We start from the raw sequence: 19,733 nt of genomic DNA on the forward strand, positions 1-19,733 counted from the left end.
TTGTCTGTCCTGTTATATTTACTAGTAAAGGACTGTTATTCCTTTCCCCATAGCTCTGACTGAAAAGGGTTTTTTTGTTTGGTTGGGTTTTTTTTTAATCTTCCAATTACAATAACACGGAAGGAAGGATTTGAATTCCTCATTCCTAGAGAGGCCTGTCTCTCCCTAGCAGACATCTGTCTTTTCAAACCGAGACAATATTGTAACATGAATGTTTAGTAGACAATTTATAGGATGGAGAGAATTCTGGGCATGTCTGGATACCCTCTTTCAATAGCATCCTTTCTCTTGGAACACTCCTAACAGGCTCAGAGGAGACTAACTTGCTTGACTCCTAGTTTGGCACTGAATAGAGAAATATGGACAGTGTCATCTCAGTCCCTATCCTAGGTGCCAAAATCTCTGAAACCTAATTCAGGCCAGACCATTTCCTTGGAAGATCCCGCCGAACAGCAAAGTTTAGCTCCCCACCCTCTCTGGCCAATGGATTTCATCTGGAGTGAGGAAGATGTGGAAGTGAGATTGAGCTGAAACAACTGCCTCATCATAGATGAGGGAAGGAGCAGACCTGAAGCAGTGGCTCAGAGAAAAAACCAACCATCTCTTTGCTCTTGGTATTCCTGAGACACCTCTGGTAGCCAGAACCTGAGATCTGATGACAACCACAGTTGGGATGACCGGTTAAGTGACATGAGCAGTTTAGTGACATGACCAGTCTGCTAATGATGTGACTAACTCATCCCCACTACTGCTTGTTAGTCATATTTTATTTTTTGCTAACTTGATGGTGACATTTCAAGCAGCAAATGAAAATAAATCATCCATGGGAGTGTACTGAATGCTGTTGGACCCGCTCTTCTGACTTGCAGGAGAATTGGTAGAGCCTTTCCTATGAAAACGTCCAGTGATGCAGTATCTCTGATAGTTTCTAGGAAAACATATGGGCCATAAATTCCCTAGACTGTTTCCTTTGGTCCTTTTTTGTCCCTCAAGCAGGAGTCCAAAATTAGGGAGGAGTTCATCAAGGACAGACAAGTGCAACTTTGGAGCTTGATTCAACATCTGAAGAGATCCTTGGAATCCTCATAATGAACTCAAAATAATTACACTGTTTGCTGACATAGTGCTGTTTTCCTCTTATAGTTTTTTCTCCTAGAGAATGTTTTAAAGGAATGTAAGGGCACTGATAAAAGTACACAAAGACCAAGGACATTCAACATTAGTGACAAATATCAAGGCTGACACTCCATTATTAACATTTGCCTTTTGTCCCTTGCTTAATGCTCTCAGAAGTGATGAGAGAGTGACAGAGGGATTTCAACCCTGACTGGGCTTATTTGTGCTTTGACCTTCAAGTGTGTTTTCATTAGGCAGAAATTAAATATTTTCTAATGAATTAATGGGGAAAGTACTTTAAAATAAAAATAGCAACTGAAATTTTACTTTTAAATGTTATCAAGATATAAGTCATGAATATGAAAGGGTTGATCAAGACTTTCATTTTTACTAATATAGTAATCTGAAAAATTAAAGAACAAGCAAGATAATCTTCACATTTCCAAAAAGGGCATTACGAAATCTATCAGTTTAAAAGAACATGATGCCAGCACTGTCTTTCCTATATAGAAATTTGGTTAGTCTCTTGAACTGATTAAGTCCCAGTGGTGGCAAATTGTGACCATTTGTCTCCTAAATCATTTCTGTTTTTCAAAGGAAACTACCCCCTGAGGTAAAAATGTTGCTATAAAAATTTGCTTCAATTTATTTTTGGAGAAAGAAAGAAGATGAAAATATGGAGAGTTTTCTAAGATTTTCAGCTACATAATTTGATACTGGAGCAGCATAAACTAATTGGCTCGCATCTAGGATTAAAACACATATATACATCCAATATTTTCCTTACTGTGTTGCCCTTGCTTTTCTGTTCCACACCTCCACCCATTTCCCATTATTTCAGAGGTCCCATTAATTTGAATAAATTAAATCAACAGACCTCAGAAAGCCCTCTGAGAGCTGAGGTTGCAGACATCAGCTCTGAAATCTGAAAACTGAAGGGAAATATATGTGATATGCTCACTAATGGGAAGATACTTTCAATGCTTTAAACAATAACAGGGGTTTGAAAATGTGGAAAATAATGTATTTCAAAAACAAACACACAGATGAGTTGGTTGTAATTTGGGAAAAGATATTTTCAGAACAAAAGCCCTATGGAGAATCATTTTCTATTTGCTAAATTTGAGAGAGGCGGTGGACAAGCTTCCCTGGATGGTGATTTATATCTGGTTTCATCTGGGTTCAGTAAATATTCACCTTTACTCTTTACAAATTTAAATAAAAGCTGTCAGTAAATAAAAAGGTCACAAGTGTCTTGCAGAGACTTTCTCCTGCAGTTTGAAAAAAATTCATTGTCTGTGCTACAATCATTCTTGAGCTCATGGTCCCAGCCACACAGAACTGTACATAGATGTAACTTGCAAGGTCATCTACTCAATGTTGCCATTTCTACGCCTGAAGTAATTGCTGAATTTGACTATTCAATTAGCTTACAGTTTTTGAATTTGGTGTACTTTCACCAGCTTAAGTCTATTTGAGCATGCATAGTAAGGCATGAAAATTCAATTGCAGCACTCTTTCTGTAGACACACACCCAAAAAAAAAAAAAAAAAAAAAAAAAAAAAAAAAAAAAAAAGAAGAGAGAGAGAGAGAGAGAGAGAGAGTAAGCCATAATTCAATTAAATTCAATTACAAAAAACAATTTTCCAAGGAGACACTTCAACTGAAGGGCTGAAAGACTGGCAGTTGATGTGCAGTACACCAGGGTGTGTATGAGCCTCTCCAGGTTGAGAGCCTGACCTACTGACACTAGAAAGCCACTGTCCTGTTGTCAGAAGTGTGGGAGAACACTGGGATTGTGCTTCTCAACTTCTGATGGGAGCAGAAAACCATCACCCTTGACATGGGCTTAGCCTGGTTGCAGGAACATCTGTTCACCAGCAGACATGATTTTGATGTAGAGAGGTGATGGGAAGAATTTATATATGAATAACTTGTTGTTGTTGTTGTTGTTGTTGTTGTTGTTGTTTGCATTTGCTGACAAATATTTAGCTCAGGTAAGGAGCCAATTTAAAGAACCACAGTAAAGAGTCAATTTTTTGTTGGAGAGTGGGAGATTTAGTACAAGCAAAGAGTTTGAGGTTGTATTCCCACTGGAGCAAACAATCCAACTGCATAACCCTTGTCCTTTTCCAGACAATTAATACTCCAGTGAAAATAAGCTTTTCAGGGATATTTATATCCACAGCAGAAATTAGTTCAATTCTGACTGCCACTGAAAAATAACCACTAGCCTAATGGTGCTTCCTATACATCTTTCTCTGACAAGAATTTCTGGAGATTCTGGATAAAACCAGTGTGCAAAGTACAAAGACAGAGTGGAGCTCTGTGAAATTGTTTGTAGGGCCACAGCTACACAAACTCACCATGTACAGGAGATTTTAAACATAAGATAAATGGATTAGTGTATCTACCAGTATAAATATAGAAATATATAATGCATCTACTAATATATTGACTAGATGGAGAAGCTCATTACATGGTGAGAAACTTTGAATTATCAGGAAAAGCATTTACTTGCAAGTCCCATGTTTGTCTGAGTCAAGGTTTTAAGTCCCAAATAATTCCCATTCCTGCTACTTTATAACAAATCTGTTTGTATGATCAGATATCATATAAGAATGGGATTCAAATTAAAAGCATCCAGTTATGATGCTTGTCACTTTTCACTTACTGTGATGAGGAGTTTCTTCACTGGTAAATATACCACAAACTGTCCTGTACAAATTCACTCATTATGAAGCAGTAAGGTTTCCCTGTGTGACTTTTAATACACACAACTCAAAATGTTCATGTTAACATTAAAATTCTTATAGAAGAACAATTCATCCTTCAGAGAGAGAACATCATTCATGCATTTGGTGTCTGCTAAAGTGAACCTTCATTAGAGTACTGCTAAGCTCCAGGAAAAGCCTCTCACAAAAATAATTTACTCCATTGGTTTTGCTTTTCTGGGAAATTGTTAAACACATGTCACATTTAATGGTGAAAATACTACATCTGGGTATTCATACTTTAGTCAGAATGGACATTTCTGTTCCACTTAGGTGTTTGCACTGTGACATTAGCGATACTGGCTGACTAATCACCATGGCTAAATGAAACCAACAATTCCTTCCTGAACAACACACAAAACAAAAAATTATCTACATGCTATGATGTGTCAAAGGGTTTAGAGGAGGATCTTCCTTTATTCTTTTGGAAACTTCCATGAAAATTTCAGGCCATGGCATGCAGCTGAGCAGATGACATAAGTGGCTCCTGGAAAATCAAAAGGGGAAGAAAAAAAATGAAAAAGCAGTTCTGCCTATGAGAATGTCTTCATGAACACAAATGTACTACTGAAGAATAGGACCTGGTGGTAATAATTGATTTCAAAATATTTTGACATCAAGAGGGAATCAAAACAGTGGATCATAAGCAAACACACAGGTCTACAAAATTTTGTGGGAGCAGGCTGATAGGTTTATTTTCTGACAGCATGTGCCAATTTACCTTTATTCCAGCTAAGACATGAATGGAGGGTAATTTGCTTGATAGCAGATGCTTGTGTGAAAGTGGTTGTACAACAGCAGAGTTCACTGTACCTAGTGAACACGTGCTGAAATACACTTATCTGACTCTCCTTGACTGTATACACTGTGTAAAGGTGTTGCCACTTTTTAACAGTATTGGCCCCCAAAATTCTTGACAAATGACAGAAAGAGATTTTCTGAATTTCAGAAAAAAAGAAGTCTGAGGGTGACTCATGGAGCTGTGGTGGAAAAATTCTGGCATTAATTACCTTAGGATATTATAGACTCTTCTTCCTTGGACCTATGTAAGAGTAACCTATACTAGGGCAACTGCACTACAGGTTTTCAGCTAAAATTCCTCAGGTTTCTTAGAAGCTGCAGTCAGGAAACAATAGGGAACGGCACACTGGGACAAGTGAGTGACCAGAATGTGAGAGAGGGAAAGGTAGAATATGTCAGGAGAAGGAAAGAGGCCAAAACAGAAGGATGCACTGTGAAATAAGCCTTAAATAAACTCCACAGTCACTGATGCAGCTGGAATGGATTTACACTGATGTAATCAAGGCCTCACTTTTTCAGTATTTTGCTTTCAATTCAAAATTTTTAAAAATTTATTTATTTCTTCTGAAATGTGAGCAACATCAACATAATTACTTTAGTTACTTGCCTTTTGTGCTAGTTTTCAAAAAAACCCAACAAAAAAAAAAAAACCAAAACCAACAAACCAACAAACCAACCAACCAACCAACCAACCAACAAACAAACAAACAAACAAACAAAAAAAGGGAGAGAGAATTATAGAGAGAATTATTTAATGCTTATGGAAAATACCAGCAGAATACCTCAACTCTTCCTATGCTCAGTGTAAGTCTTGGAAATTTAGCAGGTTAACCTGCACAGTATCATAGAATGGCTTGGAAGAGGCCTTAAAGATCTTGTACTTGTCAACGCCCTTCCAAGGACAAGGGACAGCTTCCACTAGACCAGGTTGCTCAAAGCCCCATCCAACCTGGGCTTGAACACTTCCAGGGCTGGGGCACCCACAACTTCCCTTGGCAACCTGATCTACTGGCTGACCACAGTGAAGAATTATTTAGAAAGGGCATCAGCCACTCCTGTTCTGCTATAGAAGCACACTCCACAGGCAAAGTAGGAATGAAAAGAAACAGAGAGTCAAATAAACTGTCTGGATTTCCATTTCTTTGGGACATAAAGCAAGGTTACAAGGGATGCCTGTGCTCAGAAAACATCAGTTCAAGCAAACACAAAGGATTCGTAGGATGCTTGGATGTGCAGACATCTGCCATTTGCAAAGCCAACTTAGCAATCTAAAATGAAGACAGTTCTCTAAACACATACCAGGGAAACAGTATCATAAAAAAATATATATTTCAATTAAAGGACAGTTTTTCTGGAACAGCACATGAATGTGTGACAAGCATGAGTGAAATTAGACTGGTATCAGGAAGTTCAAATCACCCCAGTAGTGAAGCCTCTGGAATAGCTTTTTAATTGGGGTAATAGTAAGAAACATTTTTGTTTCAAGATAGAGCTGGGTGAATGCAGTAACACCTTTAGAATAGTTCAACTGACTGAATAAAGCCTTTGCTATCAGGTCTTTGTTGCACTGTCAAAACAAATAATTATCGTATATAATTAATTCCATGCTTCAGTGCTCCGCTGCTCAGCTGCAAGCCTAGGAAGGTTTTTTTGCACTCCTGAGGAATAACAAAGCTCTTGAGTTTTATTAGCTTGCCCTCCTTTGAAGCAGCAGGGATAGACCACAGTGTGGGCCTCTCACTGGTACTGGGAAAGCAAGACTTTGAGTTCTGTCTCTTGTTTGTGATTAACCCACTGACCAGACATGGTAAGGGAAGGGGAAGGGGAAGGGGAAGGGGAAGGGGAAGGGGAAGGGGAAGGGGAAGTGCAACATCTCTTTGACCAGCCTAGGCTTTTCTGGGTCTAGGATCTCAGTGTCTGGATTAGTAATGAGTCTGTTTTTTCGGACACAAACTGTGAATGTAGCTCAGACTTCACCTTCACCTCATCTGTCAGTCCTAACCCTAACAACCTCAGTCTCCCATCCATACTTTCACATTTTTCTCTTTCCATGAGGAAAGAGTAGCAGAAAAGAAGTATGGGGTGGACCTCCTTTTGGTTTGGTACACCTAATTTCCCTTCTAACCAAACTCCAGCCACCAAAGCCTGCCATGTTATTGCAACTCAAGCAAAGTATTCAGGGAAACATCATATTCTGATTTCCTGTTCTCTTTTTTCAAGAGGTGCATCTCCAGCGATTATGAAGCTCTGATCAAGCTTGTGGCCAGAACACAAGAGGATGGGAGAATGTACTTCTGACCATACTAGCGATGGGCATGCACTTAAAAGCCAGGGTAAGTTCTACATCCTGCATAATGGAGACTGTCATCTTCCACTTCCATGGAATTCAAAGGTTCAAAATTAACATCAAAAGCAAACCTTATTCAACACACAAGAGTGTTCTGTTCCTTTCTTTTTTTGTTCCTCTCCCCAGCTCACATGCTTAGTAGCTTATTACCTCTTTAATTGCATGTTTTCTACCTGAAAAAGTCATGGCCATGGAAAAGAAATTAGGGCAATAGGGAGCAATGAACTCCCACTTGAATTAGTATTAACTAATGCAATATTTGGGATTTTATCATGATGTTATGTCCAAGCATCATGAAATAATTAAAGGTAATACTGATCATGGCCTATGGGGAATTATATTTTAAAAACCCCGATTAGAGACTCCGATAGAAAGCAGCTCTGCGAGCGACAGATATAATTGTAGTGGCATTCAGTGCAGGAAACAGCAAAACCTGATCCTAAGTGGGACTTCAGGAAAGTAACTACCTGCACATGTAACACATATCATTCTTACCATACTATTATTTCTTTTAAATTGTCAGAGCTCAACATTCGTGCTTTCTTTGAAACATAATTCTTCCATCATTGTGTTCTGATGACTCATCATTCAAGGTACTCCAATGAATCATATTAGTGTTCTCCCAAAATAAAGGTATAAATAGATATAACTTTGAAGCACAGTTTTCTAAACTGTTCCTAGACAAAGTTTTCTCCCTGTATTATAAGCATCGGTTTGTGAGATTTTAAGAACTTGATATTTCACACAGACAAGAATGACTCAAGCAAAGAGTGGATGGATAAAAAAATGTGTTCACATACATAGTGATAGGTCAGACTGGTTTTATGTTTTATTTGTTGCTATTTTTATGTTTATTTGTTGGGGTTTTTTTTAATTTTGGTTTGGTTTTGAATAAAGGTTTTACACTGAGTCATCAGAGATCATGGGACAAGTAAGGATCTTCACATTTTCTGTGTGTAAGTATTTTTAAAGTGTCACAGCCATCACAGATGTACCTGATTTAAATATGTAAGATTACTGTGTTAAAATAGGAACTGAGATAGGAGGGTGGCTTTAAGGGATATTTTACATCTTAGCTGTCTCTAATTTTGAATCCCATATTCTTAGAAAGTGATGCCACCTGGTAAAATATGTCAAGTATTGAAAATCTTAAGGCATGTCCATTACCCACACTTCTATAAGTCTATTTTTCTGTCATTCTTTGACTTTTCAGACATGAATTTGGTTCCAGCAGCACACTGCCACAGAAATAGATTCTTTGATTTTTCTTAATATGGTAAAAATGCTACTGTTGTAGCTCTCTAAGCTTAGCTTTTGTGGGTTTATAACAATTTTTCTCTTCAGTGAAAGAGATTATTTAATCTAACCTTTGGATGCACTTTAGGATGACTAGTAAGTCAGAGAGAAAAAAAAACGGGGCTTTTTCATTACTTTTTTCTCTTTCTCTAGCTATGTTTGTTCCCTTTCTTTTTTCTAATCCTCCCAAAATATGCCACCTTGGAAACAGAGAAAGAGTTGAATTTGCAGTAAGGCTACTTCAAATGGTGCTAATAACATAAAAGGCATTTATCAGCATAAAATAGATAATGTGAAATATGAAGTATAATTTCCTTTCAAATGCCCAGAGAATAGCAAGTGGCGCATAGAAAGGATAATATTTTTTCTCATGGCATATTTTGATTCAGCTTCTCCTTCTTTGACCAGTGGTAGGAAGACTTCTTTAAAACTTCCTTTTTAACCATCTACTCTTTTTTTTTTTGACCACTGCCTGTTTTTTCAGACTTTCATTCTTGGCTTGAGAGTAGATAATTCCCTTTAAGCCTTTGCTACAGCATTTGCTACCACTGTGGTTCAAAAATTCTCCTTTGAAAAGCTGTAAGGAAGTGCTGTGCAGTATGATTGTGCAATCCAGGTCTCATGCCAGACAAGTTGTTTGTGTTAGACAGATACTTAAAATCCTACTAAAAATCCTGTCCTTGAAAGGACCAGCTAATACATAATGTCACTTTAAAATAAAAAGCATTTCTTGTCTAAGAGAACATCATATTGTTCTTGCTGTTCTCATGCCCAGAGAGAGAAAGACCCTGCAGTATGATTTAATCTAAAACTCTCCAACCCTGAGCATGTTTTTGTAGGTGTTTAGCCCTTTCAGGTGCAGAGAGTATGGTTTCTGCATCACTGTAATTCTTCTACAACACTGGCCTCCTGGTGTGCTGGGGCACACTACAGTGAGGTCTTCCACCTCAGTGAGGTGCAATGCAAGGCAAAGATGCATGAGATTATCTTGACATCTGTTCCCATGCACTGAACCAGGAATCAGCCAGAGGTTTGCAGAATTAGATTTATCTGTCTTATAAAAAGCTTTATGGCATTCTGGAAAAGTGAAATTTCAGAGTGCTGCAATGCTCAAGATATATTAAAGACTTTTAGGAAATTTTTTTTCTTTATGATCCTTCCCCCACATGCTGATAAAAAGTTCTCTCTATAGACCACTTTTGTATTTCTGCACTATTTTTTATTTTTTAGAGCTTCTTTCCTGACAGTGTAAAATATTGCTTAGCATTTCTGTCTCCTACTAGTCAACTTTAGACTGTTTCTAGCATTGCCTTCAGGGTTTATAAAAATATATGCAATACTATTGAGAAAGATTATATAATTATATGTGAGGAAGAGAAATTGGATGCCTTGATGAGATAGGATTATTACAACTGCAAAGAGCACTGTATGAAAACCAAATAGATGGATGGGCAGTATTTAATATCACTGATGAATCTTTAAAATTGATGTTTGCTTCATCCAGGAAAAGTAAAAGAAAATAAATCAAAAAACCTGAAGTACAGACAAATTCAGCAATTGCCCCTCTCCTGTAGCGGCAAGGGTCCTTCTAAAACTCCATGAAATGCCTCTGTTTTCTGGATACTTGCTAGTCACAAATGTCATAATGCCCAAGTCCTAGACAAAGAGCCAGAGTACGAATAAACATCAGTTATGGATGCAAACAGAGGCTGATGTGTCTTGAATATACCTGACAACTCATGGAGACCTCGTGCAGTCTGACTTCAGGAACATACCAGGTCTTCCTGTGCTGGTTTGCTAAGGTTGGTAGTTTAACAACTCTAACAAAATATTGGGCAGACAAGTAATTTTCAGAAAAAAAATTAAGTCATCCTGCTTGCAATGAAAGAGAATGATCAGTGAGGTCAGTAAAGACTTTCCTCAGACTTTCTCACGGAGAGAAACTTTAGTACTGAAACTTGCTCAAACTGTGACTGATTGTACTTGAATTTAGAATCCAACTTTCTGAGCATCAGAAGAAAATTAGCAAAGCATAGAAAGACAGTGTTGTTAAAGTTTTCAGGAGACAATTATCCAGCTCAGGTCACCTCATTATTGGGGAGATTTGCAGCCAGATTATGAAGGTTCCTTACTAGTGATGAGCCAATGAAGTTTGCAATGGAAAACTTCTACTCTCTTGAAGAAGAAATCTCATTACTGAAAAATTATTAGGCACATGCAAATCTGGTAATCATCATTATTGTGTGCAGGTTTTCTGATGAAAAACTTAGTAGTGAAACTTTTGGTTGACCTGAGAACAGATCTTAAAAATTCAGGCCCACAGATGTAGGACGAATTAGAGGATGTTACTGAAGATACTGAAAAAAAAAAAAAAAAAAAAAAAAAAAAAAAAAAAAAAAAAAAAAAAAAAAAAAAAGCCCCATTTCATATATAAAAATATTATCATACATGAAAGTAATTATTACAAAACTTTTCAAAATAAGCATGAGCGTAGATGTCCAGTTATAGAGAAAGCACTTGACCAAGATGTTGATTGTACTGACAGAGAGATTTTCAACTCAGCAACTCAATGTTTTCTCTCCATCTTCACAGGAGTCTCTGCTGCCAAAGAAAACAAAACCAAAAAACAGATTACAAAAGCTTCAGCTTTTGCAAAAGTTATAGAACAATTTCACTGCCATTCTTTCTCTCTTTGTGCCAAACAGATCTAACAGACCACTGCTTATCACTGCAGGTGCGCATTGTAAAACATCTCGCACATGGATGGAAAATGAATTTTTTCCGTCTCCTCCCAGAAGAAGGCAGAGCCCCAGCCATGTAATTTTTCATCCTTAGAAAAAGGAGACAGATATAGGCAACCTCCAGGTTGAAGAAATTCTAATCATAGAATGGACCTTAGAACAGATGCAAGTGTAGTTGGATATTTTGGGTCAAGTCACATTTACGTAGCAACACTTAATTACTTAATCACTGATTTCAGGCTTGGAATAGTGGTGGGGAACTCTGCCACCTCCAGACACTATTTCCTTTAAAGCACAGCTCTGTAAAACAGTGGGAATGTATCATAAGCAAAAAGTAAACTCAGCAGTTCAATACCAAGGGAAAAAAATAACACTGTGCTGCCTCTTCCTTGCTGACATATGTCTGACAATTTGAATGTCTATATGAGTTTCACATAGGAAGCATATATTTTCTGAATGAGCCATTTAATGCTTCATACCCCTCTTCATCATGAAAAATGTCCTCCAACTCCTCTAGATTTTAAACAGAAAAATAAATACATTCCTAGACTAAAACTATACATGAAGACTAGCACAGATCAATGTATTAGTGCTGCAGATCCTAAGAAAACAACATCAACAACCCAGGCAAAACTGAACTTTCAGAGGAACACTTCTTCTGTCTTCTTTCCTCTCTTTTTTCTCTTCCACTTGACTTCTTCAACATGAGAATATTGAATAAAAAGTTATGAGGTTTTTTCACTTGTCACTGCTTTCTTTAAGTAGTCACATGAGGACACTAAAGCATAACTACTCACTAAGCCATGAGCTATTAATATCAGCCTAGGTTTCCCAGAGAAGCTGTGGATGCCCCATCCCTGGAAGTATTTAAAGCCAGACTGGATGGAGCTCTGAGCAACCTCAGTCTAGTGGATGATGTCCCTGACTGTGGCAGAGAGGCTGGAACTAGACCATCTTTAATGCTCCCTACAACCCAAATCATTAGATAATTTTATGGTTCTAATCAATAACTGCTAATATGAAAAGTGAAAGTTGCCATCTGGAAAAGTTGTAAAACTGGTACTGGCATAAAAGGAGGTACAGTAAGCATGTGCCTTATCAAAACATATTGCCCTTCACATAATAGTGGTGTATCTGTTTTCTACTGATACTCTTTTTATTGCCAGTAGTCAAAGAAAGACTTTTAAGGCTGGGATAGGTCAGACTGTAAATTTTAGAACTCATTTTCTTTTTAACAGAAAACTCCAGGTGGATTTTGTTTCAGAAGACTGCAATTCTGTCTTGCAGTCAAATTATCCTGGCTATTTAATCTAAGGACTGAAGTATGTTCTAGCAAAAAAAAAAAAAAAAAAAAAAGAAGAAGAAGAAGAAGTTAAAAAACCAATTCAGAAAATTATGTCAGTAAGCATTGTATTATTAAATTATGTGGTCTACGTGATTCTTTTTAAAACCATCTTCTTTTTCCAAATAGGCTAAACACAATTTATTCTATGACTATAAACTCAATAGACCTTCAGATCTGAAAGATTTGCCTCTCTTTTTGGGAACTAAAACCCAAAAATGAACATTGTATTGAATTTCCTCAATATTTGTTCAAAAGCTTAAGCAAATTTGCTTGAGTGTCTTTACAATCTCTTGATGTTTTCTTTTAACAACATCATTTTAATCTTTACTGATACTATCTTTGGTTAGTATTAAGTAACATTACAGGATCACTGAGATATTTTAAATCCAGTCACAGAAGTTTGATCAATTGCTCCATCATTTACTCCCAGAGATCCTCATGCCACAGGCCAGACAAACCCCAGACCATGGGATATGGCAACACCTGAGCTCTTGCCAGCTTTTTTCTGGATAGGCTGAGTAAAGTTTTCTGCTACATATTCCACATTTTCTCATATGATGTCTACTAGCAGTTCACTTATAAACATTCATCCCATTCCCTCCTAGCAGGACATGGAACAGTTGCAGAGGCTCTGCAGGGAGCCTGGGCTTTGATATGGTCTTCACAGCAGTGTCCACAGGGGCAACAGATCACAGGTGACAGAGGTAACCCCACACGTCTGTGCTCACCACCTGGTCCACATTCATCGGGACCATGGCTAAGTTGTGCTGGGGCTAAAAAAGTGATAAAATAGACAATGCTTTCCAAATATATATTCTGCATGCTTGCAGAATTGTAAATTGTAATCTAGAAAGTGAATTGTGGAAATATTTTCCTTCCTATACAAGATCATATATTTCTTAACTAAGACAATCTGCAAGACTAATGAAAAAAAACCCAAATTTCTTTTGACTGAATGAAATGTGTGATTGAACAATATATAGTTATATTCTTGAAGACTGTTTCCCAAAAATTCAAGTTTTCAGGATCAGGATATTAAATGTAGGACAAGAAAATGTAAGTATTTTGCATGTGAGTGTGTGTTGGTCTGTAATCTCTAGTTTGGGTTAAGAGTTATATTCCACACAAGAAAAAAACCCTGGATTTTCTGAATACAGTTTTTTGCATGAGGTTAAAAGCTTATTTCCAACTTCAAGCCATATGGTGAGTAGTGATTCACATTTCAAAATAATTCTTGCTTTAACTGCCTCTGGTTGCTCTTGGGAATAAAAACTGAAACAAGAAAATAAGCAAAAAGAGTATTCCCAAACTGACCATTTGCTGGAGCTAGATAAAACTAATATCTGAAATATTTAGCACTCTTTCCTACACACACATTTCCAGAAGTCTTCTTGGTCACCCAACCATTTTCTGATCACTTCAGCTGACCCATTTGCTCCGGAGCAGCCAAAACCCATCCAGCTTTTGGTGGCTGCTCTGTCTGGGCAGCGGCCAGGAGCCATGTTACGAGTCTCTGCAGAACTTCAGAGGCATCTGTGCCTGCAGATGAGGCCTGTCAAGGAGGTGCTCTGGGCTTGATACCCTGCTGCCAGGGCATGGCTGGCAGGGCCATGCTCTGAGTGAGTTTGTGTCTCACCTCCTGCGTGCCGGGGGAAGTGGCTCCAGCGGTGTGCGCAGCACGCGAGCCCGGCTTTCAGGGAATTCCTGCCACATGAGAGAGCACAGCCATACCCAAGGGGACCATTCCTGCCCCAAGCAGCATCTGATGAAAATAACTGATCATCTGCCAGGCACAGCCAAATGCCACGGAGGCAAGCCCAGCTCTGCATGAAGCAAGGAGTCAGTTCTGACTGATTAAATCACAGGGCAGGAAATGAAACAAGGGTGAGACAACAAGTGAGCCTGAGTGCTAGGAAGAGAGAGCACTTAAATCAGAGAAACAAAAAAACGTGGAAGCAGATCCAGCTGCTGTGGAACTTAGCTGTGAGTTCCTTTGGACTTTATGAAAACGTAAAACTGGAGAACAATCTCTGTTATGTATCCAGGTGTGCCTTGATAATCTCATCAAATCAGGGGAAACATCAACACCAAATCCTGATTGCACAAGATTTCAAATTGGAGAGTTACCAAAGGGAGGAAGAATAGTATGGAGTAATGATTTTAAAATCATCTTATCCCTGTTAATTGTTCTCTTCACCCCCTGCCTGCCAGATGATGTGGTAGGTAAGCTAAATAACAATTGCTCCCTTGTTTTCAATGAAATTTTCTGAGCTATTTCACGGACCAGTATGTGTATCACTGAAACACAAACCTTGAAGATTTTGCACTAGGTCAGGACCAACCATAATTTGTCACCTCTCATCTCCCTTTCACTCTCACCCAGCACCACCAGGATCCCGATGAGAGCTTGTCTAAACTGCCTTCATGCCAAAAACTTTTAATTGTCTCACCAGTGGACAGCTTCTAGCTCTCCCTCTGGCAGGTGAAAATAGGGCAAAATGGAACATCATCAGTTCCTAAGGAAACGGTTCCTTACTTTGTACTTCCTGTGCTTTATGTATGTACAACCACTTTGGGGACCGAATAGGGTTTACCATTTATGAATATACTGTAGACTATGGTTTTCACATCTGCTTTCACCATGTAGATAAATTTGTAGTGTATTAGAAATTGCTCAAGCAAATGAACAGTTATGAAATACCTTAATTTTATGAAGATTATGTTGTTGAACTGTTACAAAAAAAAACCCCAAACAAACTAGTCCATTTCTGCCAAAAAGCCATCTGTAAAATCTCAATTCTCAAATATGCAATTCTGAATTTTTAATTTTTCAGAACATTATCTTATCCAAGAAACTAAATACATTATTGATACTATTGCACAAGATCTAAAGAATTAGCCATCTAAAAGAAAATTAGACAACATTTATTTTTAATGTGTTTTAGAAAAATGCTCACATGAAAGTTCATGTAATTTAAATTACCATCCTGTTTCTTTCTGCCTATTCTTAAAAAAAAACCCCACCAATGTTATCACAGAAATTAAAACAGTGCATCTATATTGTATACACTTCTACTCATGATGCTACAGAAAAAAAAAAAAGTGAGTGGTCTCACAGTGAACACATTTTTAGGAACAGGTGAGTACATATGGAAAACCAGATGAAACAATATAACTCCGATTTAGAAAATTGAGATTCCGTGGCAGGGAGTGTTTGCCTTAATTGTGACAATATTTTGCTGTAAACGATTGAAATTTCTTCTCAGTTGGATGGATTCTCTAGACTGCTGAGGCTGCCAGACCAGAACATAGTCCACCTGTGTATTTAAGCAGGATGATACAAAGGCATCTCAACCTGGGTGTAGGAGCATTTGATGTACTTGAGATGGGAAGAGAAAGCGCAATGAAGGCACACTTCTCTTTCCCCAGCTTCTTTATACTGGGAAGATTTCTCATATTCAGAAGAGAAACTGTATTTAGAATCATGCAAATCAGATTGACCTGATGAAACACAAGTCCATTTACTACTTATGCAGGGATGCTTTGAAACAATTCCACAACAAAGAATCTTCTTTGCAAATAATGCACTTTACTGCCCAATCATTGCAGGGTCTTGTCTATGCTGCATTCACCCTAGGCCACGGCCATCTCCCACATGTATAAACCCAAAAGATTGGGATATGAATAGACATCCATTCAGTTTTGGAGAAGTTCCTGAGAGAGAAGATCAGCTAGACTTGCCACTGCATCTTTCAAGGCTCGTGGTAAGACTTTAACGTAAGAGTTTATCTCATCCTCCACTGGTACAAGATGGAGTCAAGGCCTGGAGCCCTGCTGCACGTGACACTTTCACACCATAGAGTTTTCCACAGAAGGTATGGACGCACTGATGGTGAAATTGATGTCTGCAGATGCTGATCTCATTTAAGGCACTTTTCCAGACCTCTTAAAAATACTCCATCAATCTCCAGCTTCCCACAGGGCACAGATTGAAAACACCCAATCTGGAGCTGTTGTTCCTGTTACTGGAGTGCTATATGCTTCCCAGAAGATAGAACAAGCTCAGGGTGCACAAGAAGGGGGGAAAAAAAAAAAAGGAAAGCTGGGGAAAACCTCTTTCTCTCTCTAAAGCTCATCCTCGTTTGTGTCCTTCCTGTTGGAGGCACACGGGTGGCGGGGCCAAACCAGCAGCTGAAAAGTACCTATTTTAACCATCTCTGCATACAGAGATACAATAATGTAGTGCTGCTAGGTGTTGGGTGAAGAGGAGTGAAATAAAATCCCTTGCAAATGCATGAAGAAGAGAAAGACAACCAAAACAGAAAAAAAGGAATCACAGCTGGAGAAAAAAGAAAACAGCAGCAATCAAAGACTGATGTTCCAGGAGCTGATCAGGATCCACTCCAACTTTGTGGAAATGCTGAAAAAAGGGTCTTTTTCTGATTGATTTGACCAAGTTTGAATGTTTTCCATCATCATGTTAATGAATGCCCAATAATGTCACAGTATTTATTTACAAAACCCTGGTAGTTTCTTAAGCAATTATAATCACGGTAGATTTGATTCCTGCCAGTACAATCATCCCCCACACTCCCATTTTGTGACACAAAGGTGAACACTGCCTAGCAGAGATTACAGCATCCTTCTGTTGCTCTCATCTAATCAAAATTAAATTTCTATTTTTCTATTTTCCCCCTTATATTTCTAGTTTCTTTTGGCTTGTCCTGCTAGCCTGCAACTCAGTGGCACCACAATATAGAGCTCTTTATCACATCCTTTAATTCTCTCCATCCAGAGAATGCCTGACTACCTGTTGGAGTCCAGGGCATTCCTTTGGTTGCCCTGGAGGGTCAGGGACCTGGGCAGAGGGGTCTGGGACCCCAGCCCAGAGCTCAGAGAGACACTGGCTTTGGTCTCAGTCCATGGGAAAAACTTCCTGCACTGAGAGAAGGTTTACAGGCCACAAGAATGTGAAAAAATAGTAGTTTAGCTTATCACAGGGTGAGAAAATAGTAATTTTACGTTCCTAGCATTGAAGTGAATGGGGACAAGATGGAGAATCTGGGGCGTTGTCTCCTGCTTCTTCATTCTCCTTCCCTCACTCCATTTCTGCATTGACGTGGCACAAAGTAGTTAGTGAGGATTGGGTCAAAGTAAAGATGACCTTTTTAGTAATAGTGATAGACATTGGTAAGAAATAGTAAATAAGAAATCCGTAGCAATTAGTATAAAAGATAAGGACAGCCCAGCTCGGGGGGAGACGTGAGGAATCCATGCAGCTGCGAACATCTTGTCGGACTCCGAGAAAATTGTAAGATAAGAAACAATAAACGAAGTATGCAACCTTGAGAAATCTAAACCTGAGAACTCTGTCTCTTCCTTCGGCTCGGCTCGGAGCTGTGCAGGGGAGCAAGGACCCTGAAACCACCTCAATGTCGGGGAAAGCCCCCGACAACTACCAACTGCTATTTATCAAAAATTTTGTGAAATAAAATCAGGTTGGGCTTTTATCACCTCAGACATATCACAACAAACAACTTGTCAAACCACTTTCAGCACATTTACATGAAAGCTGTCTGCTCTTAGAATGGATGGACACTTCTTGGAAAGGAATTCCAATCCTCTATGTATATAATAACTAGTGAAGAGAATAGACAATATTAATAAAATGTTCCTGGTAAGTACGAATAGCAGTAGGGATATAAGATATTAGCACTTGCATCTGCAATTACCATGACTTATTAGGAAAACTGAAATAAATCATTATACATATGGACTAATTGTTAATACTTTTCTCGAGTTTTATTTTGAATTATTTATTGGCTCCATGATTTCATGTGAAGCCTTCCCCAAAGGCATGCACATTCATTTAATAGTAAGCAGTTAAACATTTCAAACAGCTCAAGAGACAGTCCATAACAATAAAAGGGATATACTTAATCTGGATACGCAAATTTCATAAATTTCTCCAGGGCAGTGTATTCCCACTGCAGTGTTTTGCCAGCTTAGATGCCAGCACATCTGTCTCTATCTTCCCCCCTGGGTACTAGTGCTCCTCCTAATGTTTCATGAGGGAAATCAAAAAGGCAAGTTTGGTACAAATCATTTTAGTTTTTAAAAGAAAAGAGAATTCACACTCAGGACTGGCACTCTATCAAAAGAGATTTTCACTTATTTGTGGTCATTTATTTCTCAGGCTTCTGAGAAAATTCTTTAGATCTGTCGGCACCAGTAAGGCTAAGTGACACACATAAAGGTTGAAAAACAATCAAGTCTTTTTTGCCATTGCAGCAATTCTGGAAACAGTTTGTGTTATACTGCAAATATTTACCTGATGTCACCAGACAGATTTTTTTCATATGAATTCTCCCCTAAGCATTCTGGGGATTCCTTCTACGAGTGCTGTACCAGGTGGTTTTCATTGTCATCATTCAGCTCACAGGCTGCCTTTTTGAATAGTTCACCCTACCATATCTTGCTGGTGTTGCAGTATTCTTTTATTCCAAATAAATACTGAAATCTTCAGCTGATGATCAGCTTCAGAAACTGAGCAGAGATACTCTGGGGTAGCTGAAACAGCGCAAGATTCTACTAGTTAAAGATCTACCCCTCAGCTGTTTGTTTACGTGGAGCCCTCCCTCTCTGTCTTGCAGACAATAAATGCATGATACTCTAGATGTTTCATCCAATTGCAGTGACTCCATAGCTGACTGGCCTCCAAGTTGATCCACCCCATGGATCAGGAGCAAGGACATTCAGTCTCAGTGAACACAGGATTTTATGGCTTTTAGCAATGCTTGAAACACTTTCATGAAGGCACTATTCACGCAGATAATTTTGCCCCAGATGTTTTAAGATTAAGAGAACTTCTTTAGTATTAATGATTTCATGCCCCACCTGCAGGTAGCCTGTGAGATTTAGGAGGAAATGGAGGATTGTGGGTTGCAACTGGAGAGATCTCTGTCTGCTGCTGACTCCTGCACAATGGCAGAACTTCCACTACTCCTCTTCCAGCCTCTTGCCTGGACTGTGTTAAGGTCCATCAAAATTGTTCCGGTCCAACTGGAAGACATATGAAGGAAATGTCTGGATGGGAGTATCAGTTTTCTGCCTGGTTTGCATCTGCAATGCAGCCACCAAGGCCAGTACAGAAGAGAGATGGTATAGAGACATGATTTTCACAGAATATGCTGAGTTGGAAGGGACTCACAAGGATCCTTGAGTTCAAATCCCTGCTCTGCACAGCATTACCCTCAAGAGTCACAGCATGTGCCTGAAAGCACTTTCCAAACACTTCTTGAGCTCTGTCAGTC

This window comes from Hirundo rustica, chromosome 1 (genome assembly GCF_015227805.2).
Source record: "Hirundo rustica isolate bHirRus1 chromosome 1, bHirRus1.pri.v3, whole genome shotgun sequence".
Taxonomy (NCBI): Eukaryota; Metazoa; Chordata; class Aves; order Passeriformes; family Hirundinidae; genus Hirundo; species Hirundo rustica.